Genomic DNA, 14351 nt, shown 5'->3' with positions numbered 1-14351 from the left:
GTGAGTGTCAGTCAACACAATAAAGAGATCACAATTACAGACATTAATGGCAACAGAAAAGTGTTGCAGTAACAACTATCTGCGAGTGATACCCAAAACATTCCACATCATATTTTATATCATCTAGATTGTTTTACCAGAGTTATACAAGGTATAAAGGACCCCTAACCAAGCTGTTATCCCTAAACTTAACCAAGTCTCTGGTGTGACGACTTGTTTTTAAAAAAGGAAAACATCAATTCTGTTTACACAAACATGAATCAGAAGTAGAGATTTTCAGGACTGAACACAAATTTAACTGATTAGAAGTTATGACTATTTCAATAGCTGCCGTGAGATTGTGTTGGAATACCCAATGCGCTTACAGTGACAAGAGAAAAAAAATCTTAAAGCAGAGACGTTAACGAACATTTTTCTTGTAAAACAAAGGGGGCCTAGCGAAAAAAGTTTGGGAACCGCTGGACTGCACTATTAAGCATGAGATGCTCGATATTATACACTAATGAGGCAAAACATCATGGCCTGTCAAGAATGATTTGCACGGTGGCACAGTGGTTAGGACTACTGCCTCACAGCAAGGAGATGTCTGGTTTAAACCCCCTGGACATTTGGCAGTTCTGTGTGAGCTTTCACCCACAACAAAAAGACTTCTCATGTTATTTGATATCGACACCTATACCCAGTTTACAATACAGAGTGTGTGGTTTTCTGTCTCCCTCTGTTAGACCTTTTACTGCCAACCTGTCCACTCTGTTGTCTACCTGCAACCCACACTGTTAGACTTTTCATCGCCACTTTGTGGTAACATACTGGCGTCACTGTTGCCAGCGTCATACCGTGACGCCGTGTTACGGTAGCTTACCGTTCTGCAGGATGATACCGTGTTTTGCTGGTGTGGTATAATACTCTTGGACAAATTATGGTAATGTACCGTGGCCTTTTTTATGGTATCTCACTGGCGACAGTGACGCCAGTGAGATACCGTTATGTCGTTATGTCGTAAATTACGTCAACAAAGTAACATCATACTGTGATTAAGAAATTGGTATACTACCGTTTATTCACGGTATGTCACTGTAAGCCCGCTGCAAGATAATAAACTGCAATATATTAACCAGTAACTTACCATTATCACGCATCATCAGTACCAAAAATATTCATCTCTGCTAGAGGACACCGTGTCCCAACAGGCGGTCATTTACTGTTTAACAGGTCGTAATTGACCGTAATTTCAGTTAACAGTAACATACTGTAAGATACTCGAGGGTTCCAAAAAAAATTGGATGGATAGCTAGATAGACACACACAAAATATAATTCATGTGGTTGACACCACTTTATTTCAGTTCTGATTTTTCCCTGCTGAAATACACATTTCCAAAATCAAAAACTGAAAAGAACTGAAAACATATTTTCATCGAGGAAGCACTTGTTTTTACTAAACCATGTAATCCATTATTTTCTCTGATGGTTGTACAAACAATAACGATATTATGTCATATCCATATCATGGCAGACAACATATGCTCAAGGTGTTGGGTTTTCTTATTCATATTTTGTAGGGTCTTAAACCTACAATGTGAAGTGTCTTGGCATTCATTTTGTTGGCACCATACAAATTAACTGATTTGTAATGAATATAATATCAAGCCCCACACGTCTGCCTTTATATACACTTTGTCCAAAATACTGGCTCACACCACCAAATCAATGCACAAAACAGGGTCCACAAGGACATGGATGAGGGTGTGTGGTGTGAAGTAACTTGACTGTCCTGCACTGAACCCTGATCTTGCTTTGTGGACTGAGTTCATTGATTTGTAGGGTGAGCCAATACATGTGACAATTAAAGTGTAAGTAGCTGAAATAATTTTTAACAAACGGGTAAAAGAAGGAAAAAAAATCAATGAGATGGTCAATTTGGTAAAGTAAATCCGTTGGGCATCTTTCTTTGCCTTTAGACAACAATTCTGATGGCAAAAGAGCCAAACGGGACAGGCTAAAAAAAAAAAAAAAAAAAAAAAAAAAAAATCAAAACTGTTGCACTCAAAAAAGATGGCAAGAGAGCTTGTCTTCATTGTTGTTCGTCTTCTGTAAATGTCCAGAAAGCATGGGCCATGGATCATCTGTGGAGACACAAGTAACAACACATTGGTCACTTAAATTCACTAAAAATGGCAAAAACAGTTACCTAATTTGAAGTTCTCCACTCAAATTCAGTAAGCCGCTGGAGGAAAGTTGTGACATGAGGGTTAATGTGAACAACCTTTCGCTTCACAGTGGCCAGTGTTGGGAAGGTTACTTTTAAAATGTATTCCATTACAGAAAACAGAATACATGCCCCAAAATGTATTCTGTAACGTATTCCGTTACGTTACTCAATGACAGTAACGTATTCTGAATACTTTGGATTACTTAATATATTATTATTACTATTACTGAAGGTCCGCGACTCCGAACTGTAGTAAAGGGACCTCTGGCTAATACGGCGGGGTCCCTGTCGGCTTGTTGTGTGGGTCAACTTTTCTTGCGAGAGACAGAGAGAGGCGTTGAAAGACTGCTCCAACGGAACTATTGTTTTCGGAGGAAAACACGAACACGGTGTACAGTCGAGTCCTAATAGCTTACTTACAACTGGGCTCGTCAGGCACTCTTCTTGGCTGAAGTGGTTATTATTATATTTACATGCTTCCAGCTCCCGTTTTTGCTCGATGACAACTTGTACCTTTCCACTCCCCCTTTTCTCCCTCCTCGCGCTCACAGACCCATAACGTCCATTCTCCCTGCAACACAGTCCTGACCCGCGACAAAACGAAACAGGAAAGTACCGCAGTGTAATCCATTTATTTCAACAAAGTAACTGTATTCTGAATACCACCTTTTTAAACGGTAACTGTAACGGAATACAGTTACTCATATTTTGTATTTTAAATACGTAATGGCGGTACATGTATTCCGTTACTCCCCAACACTGACAGTGGTCCCAGTCTTTCTGCTTGTCCCAACCTTGGAGGTACATTTTGTTCCCTCTTCAGGGTTTATCCTTAAAGAAAACCTTAAAACATGCCATAATAAATAGTAACATACAGTAACATTGAGTTGTGATTTGAAATAATGAGTTACTTAGGGATAATTTATTCATCATCTATCACTATTAGCTAACTGTTCAAACATACCTCTGAATTAGTTCCAATGTTTCAGGAGTATCGGAACAGTTGAGACAGATTTTTTCTAAACACTGGGTCTCTGTGGCTTTTAAACCCCAAAACACGCTGCGCCAAAAATTGGTCCACCCCAAGGATCGGGTCCCCCGACACAAACAGAGTAACATAGTGTACACTGTTAAGTGCCAGGAGGATTGCCAGGATTTATACATCGGGGAAACCAAACTACCAGAAGAGCTACCTCGTCAGGCCAGGACTCTGCAGTCTATTTACACCTACAGGCTAGTGGACACTCTTTCAAGGATGAGAAAGTACACATCCTGGACAGGGAAGAACGCTGGTTTGAGCGTGGAGTCAAGAAGGCCATTTACGTGAAAAGGGAAAGACCATCTCTGAATCGAGGAGGGGGCCTAAGGGTACATCTTTCGCCATCTTACAATGCTGTGATTGCAGCCATTCCCCAACTTTCTGTGAATGGTACTCATGGCCATTGATCAGTGGTCTTTGATCAGTGGGTTTTGGTCAGTGGTTGTTGATCAATGGTCATGAGAATTTGCATAATTATGATTAAGGAACTGACCTCACAGCCCATTGTTCCTTCAGTGGGCTGGTTTCATTCATTATGCAAATGTACTGTTTATAAGATTGGGGAAACCTGCAGTCAGCTGAGACTGAAGAAGTCACTTGGATGAGTGACGAAACGTTTCTCCCAGAAAACGCTACGTCCAGATGAACAGAATCAACTTTTGGAGATTTATTTTCCTGGATGATTGAGAATGCATCAAGACATATTAATGGCCTTATGTAAATAAGTCCGTTTTAACATATTATAATTGTACATAATTGGGAATTATTGTGCACATTAAACACACCTAACAAAGAATCAGCCCAATTAAATTACCGGAGATGAATCAACTGTATGGTTATTTTGGAGTTTATAGTTTGTGCTGCTGTTAAACTTTACAGTATTGACTTCAGTATTTTTGCTGTTGGTGTTGCTAGACTACCATTTTGATCAGTAATATGTAATGTGAAATTTGATATTTTTACTTTGCTGGATTCACTGAGACACATGTCCAACAACCTTGGTTTATAAAGGAAATTACAGAAATTTGAGCTAACAAAACAGAGACTGGATACCCGTGTCCACAAAAAGCTCCTGTGCCAAACAGAAATTTTAATATGGTCTAATCAGCTCTATTTCACGAATGACTTCTTACCAAGCATAATCAGCCTTGGGGTGCTTGGCAGGTTGATCTCTGCTTCAAGGGACATCCTGGTAGATGTTTCCTGCCAGAAAGAGGACCAAGACATTTTATGTAACAAAAAATACAAAAAACAAAACAGGACAGCAAGCAACAGCATTAAACATAGAGCTGTATGAAAAAAGCTTACATCTGCTAAGACAAAGAGGGAGTCTTCGTCTTCCTTGTAATACTTCATCATGAGAAGTATGGCTGCTGTGCCAACCTTGTTGTTGGTCAAAACTCCCTCACTTTCTATCTACTGGATGAGTGTCCTTATACCAAGGTTCCATTTGAGCTTCTGGCTAGAGAAATAGTTAATAATCCTTCTGCCTTTGGTTATGAGGGCCTGACCTAAGCGCTCACTGATATCGATGCCTGTGAGTTTGTAAAAGTGGTTCGAAAGACCTTTCCAAGTAAACAAGAATGGCCACTGCTCCTGAATTTCAGCTACTGAAAGTGAGAGACAACTGTTGATAAGCTGCCGCTGAGAAATATATGTGAGGCACATGAAGTCATCCACATCAGGTCTCTCCACAGCTCCAGGTCCTTCTAAATTAAATATTGTTAACAGGATGTGTTTCTTTTCCTCCAAAGAAGCTTGTGTTTCCCCCTAAGGAAGTTCAACTGGCTGCCAATTTATACAACCATAGCTATCAACAAGGCATCTAACTTTTTTAGGTGAGGTTGCATTACTGCTGGGATTACAGTCTTCCTCATTCCTGGTTCTCTTTGTTTGACGAAGTCTATGTGTTGTATTATCTTGATTAACATGTTCAACTCTAGATTTGATGCTTCTTAGTAGTGAATAATGTCCACAACCCAGTCTTTCTCCCTTTTCAGTAAAATCTGCAAATGTTTGAGGGTATCTGTTTACAATGATCTTAGCAACCTCTTCACTGGACGCACGTTTAGGGTTTCTGCAGTTAACTTGCATGGCCTCCACAACAATTCTAACCATACTTCTCCTTTCCTCTGGATGACCTCTGTCTCCTCTTGTGATTGCATGCGACAGTTGGAGTGGAAATCTTTCACAAGCTCCAGAGTAATGGCGTCATTCAAATTCTTTGGTCTGCCATCTAAAAAAAGAGAGAGAGAGAGAGAGAGAGAGAGAGAGAGATCAATGGAAAAGCAACTTCATATGGCTATTTCAACAAATATGTCCTCACTAAAAGATGAACACTGCGATTAGGATTGAGTACTAACAGAAAGGCAGTTTTGGGGACCTTGTCTGAAGCTGAAAATCAATCCCAGGACTGCAAAAGAACTACAAACTCAAGGTCTTGCATTGAAAAGTTGAAAAATACATAGTAAAATACAGTATATTTTACAGTTTGTCATAATTTCCACCCTTAGTCCTACCATTACCAATGAAAGGTTAATGGTGTTAGATTCAGTGTCTACTTTTGCTTCGTGCATTGCACAGCTGCAAAGATCCTGAAATTCCTCTATGATGCTCTGTATAGTGCTGGCTGGCAAGAGCATTTTAGCCTGCATTTTTAAATGACACAAAGTCAACTCTCTTCTAATAGATTAACTGTGTCCTGTCCTTGTATTATGGCAAATCCCCCAATTTCTTGTTGCCTTGACTGCTGAACTGTCTACTTATGTTTTTGAGAAATATGGCTGGAAAATGATGTTCGGACACTGAAGTATTTAGAGCAACCTTCAAATGGACCCCCCCCCCATCTTTGATATGAAATCTGATAGGGGCACAAAGAGCTGTGAAGTTTTGTAGAGCATACCCACATCCAGGAACTTGACAGCTGAGGTCACCAGTGAACTTATAAAACTCCTCCTCGGTGGTCTCCCTTCTTGTTCTGTGATTCCTTGGCATATGTGAATGAAGGCAGAAAATGTTCTGAAAGTGGCAGGGCAGTTCTCAGTTCCACAAGAAAGCCTATAGTTAGCTACATGTTTGTGGTTTTTAACATGCAAGCTGAACAATATAAATTTCCGTTCTAAATTTTGTGGCACTGAAGCCACAACATTTACTGTTGATTTTGCAGTACTAAGCTATGGAAATTACTGCAAAGGCTAACAGTGCACACTGCTTTTCCATCTAAAAAAAAACTTAAAATGAAATGAAAAAACAAAACAAAAAAGTTTTTGTTCCATGGAAAAACAGATTCAGAGCATTCAGAGATTCAAAACAAAGATTCAGAGCAGCAACCTATTTTCCGGGACTCTCATAACAATTCCTACAACTATTCCTACTCAGGGAAAAGAGGGCAGAAGTCAGTCATCAACAGATTATTGTCTTGGTCTAATAAATGGGAATATACTCTAACAGCACCTATTTATTCATTATCTATTTGGTATGTTCTGGTTTTTACTGTGTTCAAACCATCTCCAGCAAAGTAATGATGCTTCAGAAACTTTGGGCTGTTTGATTTGACTTTGTATCCCAGCATTTTCAATTTAGTCTCTTTGTTGGAGAATCAGCTCTTATATAATTGGGCTATTCCCCTGGGGAATCTAATAATTTCCAGTTTTACATCTGGAAAGGTCAATTTATATTTTTAGATTAGAATACACTAGCCACTTTATTGTCATTCAGAACATACACCAGTTAGTGCACATCAGAACCAGATTTCCACTCTCCTTGCCATTGGATTGTACAGTATAAATTATTAAAAAATCTAAATCTAAAGATATATATGGATTTAGTGAAAATAGGATATTTACATGTAAGAATAGAAGACAAAGTTGTGACTCTAACTGTAAATAGTATTACCAAAGAATGCATACTGTTTGGGCGAGTTTGATTGCTGCACACTGTTGGCTGATTTGCACGCAAGCACAACAGTGACAAACTGAATAATGGACATGTCCTTGACTGCCAGTTAATTAAAGTGGTAGCAGTTCTTAGATGCGGCCCTACATTGCACGGTTTACTGTGATTTTTTAACTTTGGATCCACTATGGGGAAATTGCTGACCTTAAAATGAAAATCAGAAAGTCTTCTCTCCTGGTTTCTGTGCTAATCTGATTAGCAATTGCTGTGACTCTTTTCTTCACAACAGTTTTATTGATATGTTAGACTGAGAGTTTGACTAGCCGTTCATGTCAGTGACAGTGCAGTATATGCAAATATAATATGACGTTGTCAATAATCTTTAAGCAACCTACTCGTTAGCTCCACTTTGTTTGATGACTAGAACTGGTGCTAGCATTGGGCACCTTCAAGTCTGTTACTGAGACAAATGTCAAGTAGTGCAAACAAGAATATGACTTACTGGCTTCAGGTAGATCAAGTATAATAATTAACTATACTATAAAAAACTATGATAAATAAACTAGAAAACTAAAATATAGTAACTAATTGAGAAATTGATATGTAATGGACAACCAAGATGCTAGACTGTAAACATAATACAATGTAATATTCAATTCATTGTCATGCAATTTTCTAACAGCAAATAATTTTTTCAAACCCCAATAGTAGGACTGAAAGCATCTTCTTATGTGAAACAGCTAGCATCTACAAATGAAAAACAGTGCTGTTGTTCAGCTTACATAAGAGAAAAAGGATTCTGTGAACGCAGCACACCAAATGCACATTACCAGGAAGTCATTAAGAAGTTAAAAGGGGTCCAAGTTGAGAAGTCAGAGGTCAGAAAGCAATGACCCACCTTTCTGTTTGTGGATTTACACAACTGAATTCAACAAGATTTCAACAGAGATTTCTTGAGTTCACCTGGCTGATTTCCATCTTTTACAGTGACAGTACACTGTCAATGCTGTCTCTTTTCTCGATGGTATAAAGGTGGTATGAAGGTAGAATTTAGTCAATGAATCTAAGCATCGTCAGCTAAAAGTCATATGAATATCTGCTACACCTGATCTAACCTAACTCTGACCACGAACACCACAGCCACTGTGCACCAGTCACACACGCTTTTAATCCATCTCGGTACAGCAAGCTACCCTGTTCATCCTGCACTAACCTGCAGAGGATTTTCATGCGGCCTTTAAATAACACTCAGTCTATTTCAGTTTGATTTGCAGCATGTTTCACAATATGAAAAAAACATAATGTCACATAAACAGACCCAAAATTGGATTTAAAAACATGAGGACTGAAGTACCGCAATCGAAATTACTGACACTTGCAGTCATTCCAGTGTTGTGGCAAAACCAACAGTTCTTAAAATTTATCATATGGACAAACTTTGAAGCCAAGGAGCCAAGGTGTGAAAATGGGTGTGGGTCACAATCAGCCAAGGTTTCGAAAACACTGTGAAACCTAGCCCCACCCTATCATGTGATTCATTGAGGTCAAATGGGAAGGGATCTCAAAACTAGATTATAAATGGCAGGCAGTTGATTTTGTAAGCCATCGCCTCTGTTCAAAGATTGTGGTGGACATAGATGGCTTCTTTCACTCCTCTTTCAAATCTCTCCTGCCATTAGCTCTCCTGACCGGCTTGGTGACTACAAAGCCCAACATGGAAGCCATAAGCACTAGGAGGTACTTTTCCCATTTTTTCCCCTTGATCCTATGAGTTCAGCCACATCTATACATACCCAAGGAATAGTGCTTTTTATTGTGAAGTCATAAACTCACTATCCTCCTTATTCTCTATTGTATAGACCATATGCCTTCCATTCTTCTTGGAGGTATCACCGACTTCCTTTGGGTATCTCATCTTACTTCTCAATCCTGAAAAAGACTGTCTTTCTTTGTTGTACAAAACAATCCACTTTGTCATTTCTGTCCCAGTGGCCCCTTCCTTGACATTGGCTCTCTGTTGTAGGACTTGTAGAACTTTCAGCTTCATGCTTAGTCACATCTCAGCAATTTTCTTTCACAAATCTTTGGAAGGAAAATTGATTTGAAGGAGCTAAAAGCCAAATAGTGGCTCACAAATGGTGAGATCTTCTTTGAGTGCCTGTGTGCAGTAGTTGCTGTCTGTTATTATTGTGACCTTTTTCTCTCCTGTTTTTCCAACACCAGCACCCCTTTCAACACTGCTGCACTGACATCTACACTTCTCCATCCTGGGAGGGAGAAGTGCAGTGCCACTTCACTTAATAAGCACACTTATAACAAAAGTCCAGAAACATCATATAGAAATAATCAGCAATAATATTAAAAAAAATCTGAGCATCAAGTGAAGCATATTTATTGTGTAATTGTACGTTAACAAGAACAACAACTCTCATGCACAGAACGTGTGACTCAAATAGACCACTACAATGTGCTAAAAGCATGACCCACCAGCGCTACAAGGTGCCCTAGCTATTCAACGACTGGGGAGTGTGGTTCTAAAAGCCCTGAGCAATAAAAAAGAAAAATTTTGAGGATAAGACTGACATCTGCACCAATGTTATGCATCACCAGTTCTTCTGATTAATCGATACTGAAAATTACTTCCCGAGCAATTTAACTGTGTAATAATGCAATGAATTATGGAATCAAGTGTAATTTGCTTTCTGTATTGTATTATATCAAACTGATATGGCAATTATTTTATTATACATTTTCATGTAGATTATTTATGCAATATCAGGGGTAGATTGTGACATTAATACTGTACAGGTTTAAACATGAACAATATTTGAACCTTGTCTCTGCAGTGAATTCTCTTTGGTCTTTCTCTTTTCCACCTGTATGGCACCAGCATAGAGAACAACCTTTGTCCAATATACCCACACTCTGCACATGTTCAAACAATTGCAGCCTCGCCTCTCTAACTTTGCTACAAACCACTTTTTGATTTCCAAAACCACCCTACTAACTATCATCCAATGCTGCCTTGTCTCTAAACATGTCTTTCCTCCTCCTCTTCCCTATTTTTTTTTTTTTTTTGGTCAACAGTAGTAGAGTTTTCACCAGCAACATGTTGTCAACAGCACCAGAGGTGATAGCTGATAACCTAGCTTCTGACTGATACAGTATGGACATGATACATATCGTTAGCTTCATAGCATAAGTGCCTAAGTCATTGACTTAGTCAAATGACTTAGGCAATTATGCTATGAAGCTAACGATATGTCATTCTTGATAACTTCCATGTTTATTCCCCAAGGTTCCTGACACCACATTAAAGCGTTCTACCTGAACGTTTGGCTTCAGAAGCCTTCAGTAATAATACCTGGTTTCATTCCCTCTGTGCTGAGGGAAAAGAGAAAAAAAAATCCCAGTAGCTCCAGGTAGCAACAGCTAAAATCGAAATTTAATCAAGGTAATCTGACCCTCTCCACGTCATCAGCCATAATGTATTCCTGTCTCATGTGATTGAATAGAGGGCCCCTGTAGATATGGCAAGCCATTTCATTCTCGCCGCACTAGCCAACATGGTCCCTAAACTATTTCAAAATGTCAAAAACAACAGTTGAAAAAGAAGTGAAGTAAAGACTAATTAGACTACTGGCATTGTGCTTTTGTTGTGCCTCAGTGTGAAAACTGTAAGAAGAAAAAAAAAGTCCAAAGTAATAAGAGGAATTCAAATAGGACAATTAAAATGTTGCTGCTTACTGCCCCAAAATCAATCCATTAAGTGATAAAGAAACTGCTTATTTGGAAAGGTTGTTGCTCTAACACACTGCACTAAAGTCTGTTTGCAGGAATTGTTTTTCTATAAATTCTACAAGTATAACGGCCTTCGGTATGTTGCAACAATTCCTATTTATTTATGTGTTTATTTAAGTGTCTCTAAGTGATTGTGCATTCTTGAACAAGCTAACTCAAACTTAGTTGTACTTATGGTCCTCAGTAAATCATGTCTACAGTTTATCTATCCTCAAATTATTTGTGATGTGGTAAATGATTTTGTAAAAACCCAAACAAGGCAGGTTTTCTTTTTAAATGATACAACACTAACTGTCACGGCAGAGTAGCCGGTGTTTTTATGGAGCACACTCATTTACAGACACAGGAGAGATAAACTGAGATTTAAACAAAAAGTGAGCCTTTATTATGGCTGATTTGCTTTTCTTAATAAAAGAAAGTGCAACCTTCTCATGGAACCAGGCCTTGCAGTTTGGCATCAGTTATAGCATTAGTTCACTCAGTCACAGTGATGTGCGATACCACTGATTTCGTTTCCGATCCGATACTAAGTACTTTTCAGGGTGGTATCGACGATACTGATCCGATACCGATACTTTATACAAAAAAACGTATTTTATTTATTGTATTTCAAATTATAGCGTCATAATGATTACAGGACATCAGATTACTTGTTCTTATCACTTAATAATGCAGAGTTCATCATATGGAAATTTAAAAAAACTGAAGTTGTGCTATTTGAACACGTTGCCTGCCTGTAGCACTAAAGGACTCTGTGAGAGACGTGTGTCTCGCACTCTAAGAAATAAAATGTTGTATTTACTTCACCCAGTTATGTCAACCGGTTCCACACAACTGGGTTAGTGAAATATAAAATGTATGATAAATTTTAAGTACATCTGATAAGATTTGGATAATTAAATGCAAATCAAAAGAATCATGTTGTATTAGCTGAATATCATAATGTTTATATAACTAACCTTGTTGATTTAAATTGAGAAGACTAAATAAAACCTACTCAACCAAAACAAGCTGTACTTACTTTGAGAAATAACATGTTGTATTTACTCCACCCAGTTATGTCAACCGGTTCCACACAACTGGGTTAGTGAAATATAAAATGTATGATATATTTAATTTGAACAACAAATTTTAAGTAAATCTGATAAATCTACTCACCCAAAACACGCGCTACTGAAACTATAGGATTAAATCACTTTAACAGAATTGCAACTTACTCTATTTAAGTTTGTAAATTAAATAAATCGAACACAAGTTTATTCAGTTAACCTAACTTTAATAACACTTTGTGTAAAACTTGTTGAAGCACACTTTGAGCAATTCAAATGCTTCTAGATCTTTTTCCCCAAACAATCTTTACATATATTCAAGTGCATTTTAGGTGCAGGAAGACAAGATACAGAATGTCATGTTAAACTGAAATGATTAAAACTGGAAAGTGTTGTGATTCCAACATTTTTAACATTAACATGACTTAATTTAAACTTGAGGGACCAGACAAAGAGCAATTCATAAGACCCTTATGAAAAGGACACCGAGGGAACAGTTTACCCTGCCCGGGATAGGGTTACCGGGGCCCCGCCCTGGAGCCAGGCCTGGGGAGGGTGCCCGAGGGCGAGCGTCTGGTGGCCGGGCCTTAGTCCATGGGGTCCGGCCGGGCACAGCCCGAAGAGGAGACATGGGCCCATCCTCCCGCATTTTTGCAGATGATGTGGTTCTGTTGGCTTCATCGAGTGAAGGCCTCCAGCTCGCACTGGAACGGTTCGCAGCCGAGTGTGAAGCAGCGGGAATGAGGATCAGCACCTCCAAATCTGAGGCCATGGTTCTCAGCCGGAAAAGGGTGGAGTGCCCACTCCGGGTCGAGGATGAGTTCCTGCCCCAAGTGGAGGAGTTCAAGTATCTCGGGGTCTTGTTCGCGAGTGATGGGAGAAGGGAGCCGGAGATCGACAGACGGATTGGGGCTGCAGCTGCAGTAATGCGGACGCTGCACCGGTCCGTCGTGGTGAAGAGGGAGCTGAGTGTAAAAGCGAAGCTCTCAATTTACCGGTCGATCTACGTCCCTACCCTCACCTATGGCCACGAGCTGTGGGTAGTGACCGAAAGAACGAGATCGCGGATACAAGCGGCAGAAATGAGCTTCCTCCGAAGGGTGGCTGGCCTCTCCCTTAGAGATAGGGTGAGAAGTTCGGCCATCCAGGAGGGGCTCAGAGTAGAGCAGCTGCTGCTCCACATCGAAAGGAGCCAGTTGAGGTGGTTCGGGCATCTGACAAGGATGCCCCCTGGGCGCCTCCTGGGTGAGGTGTTCCAGGCATGTCCCACCAGGAGGAGGCCCCGGGGCAGACCCAGGACACGCTGGAGAGATTATATCTCTCGGCTGGCCTGGGAACGCCTTGGTATTCCCCCGGACAAGCTGGAGGAGGTGGCTGGGGAGAGGGAGGTCTGGGCCTCTTTGCTTAGGCTGCTGCCCCCGCGACCCGGCCCCGGACAAAGCGGATGAAGATGGATGGATGGATGGAATTTAAACTTGATTGGGCTACAATGAAAAGCCTACAATACAGCCCTGCAAACAGCAGGTAGAAATTACTTTTGTGTCATTTTTGTCCATATTTAGAAAAATAACCTTTGCTTCAAAACTTAAACTGAAGTCCAAAGTTAGGAGCAGTCTTTTTCAGTGTAGTTGGATGTTGGTAAAGGTTCAAGAACAAAGAACGCAGAAAAGTGAAAGGCCTTGCAGAAGTTCTTGTGGCAATTCAAACTGAACAGTTTATGAAGTGCAAGGAGAAGGGTTCGAGAACCTTAAAGTTCAGTGTCCTCTATAGTTCACTGCAGGCTGTTTCACTCAAGCAGTTTGTTTTTCAGAACCTGCACCTTCATGGATAGGTTGTTCCCATCCAACTCCATCAGCACCTTCTGAAGAAATTCAAATGTGTATTTCAGGTGCTTTGGGTAGCTCAGATTTAGACTATAGATTAGTCCAAGCAGGAGGGCACAACCCTTTGCCACATCACTAAGAGCTTGCAGCACAGTGCATCCTTCTATGATGACACCAATGTCCTCAGGTGTATCTGCAGAGTTTGCTCTCATGTCTGACAACATAGACTCCCAAAGTCAGCTGCTCCGTTTCTCTGCTTGCACCAAGATCCACATCCTTTAAATAAAAATTAAAAAAAGATAAGTTAATTGCGTACATATACATATGGACAAGTAAGTCCACCTTCCATTTCCAATCCCAAATTTAAAAAAGGAAAATAACTGATCGTTTTCCTTTTTTAACTTACCAAGAATTCCTTGAACAGGTCATCTGGCTTTTCATTTAAGTAGACACAGACAGCTTTCAGAATGCATTCCCGTCGAACATCAACGCTGGGATTCTGGTGGAGATAAGAACTCAATATGAGAGAAGTTT

General features: G+C 39.9%; 1 pseudogene; it reads right to left on the bottom strand.

The window, feature by feature from the left end:
* The window catches only part of LOC146638317 (uncharacterized), a 47094-nt pseudogene extending 33065 nt beyond the window's left edge, over positions 1-14029 (bottom strand).
* Positions 14030-14351: the final 322 nt, after the last annotated feature.

The sequence above is a fragment of the Diplotaxodon limnothrissa genome, linkage group LG2, assembly GCF_057381915.1.
Source record: "Diplotaxodon limnothrissa isolate DT_005_m linkage group LG2, D_limnothrissa_male_GT1.1, whole genome shotgun sequence".
NCBI classification, from domain to species: domain Eukaryota; kingdom Metazoa; phylum Chordata; class Actinopteri; order Cichliformes; family Cichlidae; genus Diplotaxodon; species Diplotaxodon limnothrissa.
This window is presented reverse-complemented; position numbering and strand designations above follow the sequence as displayed.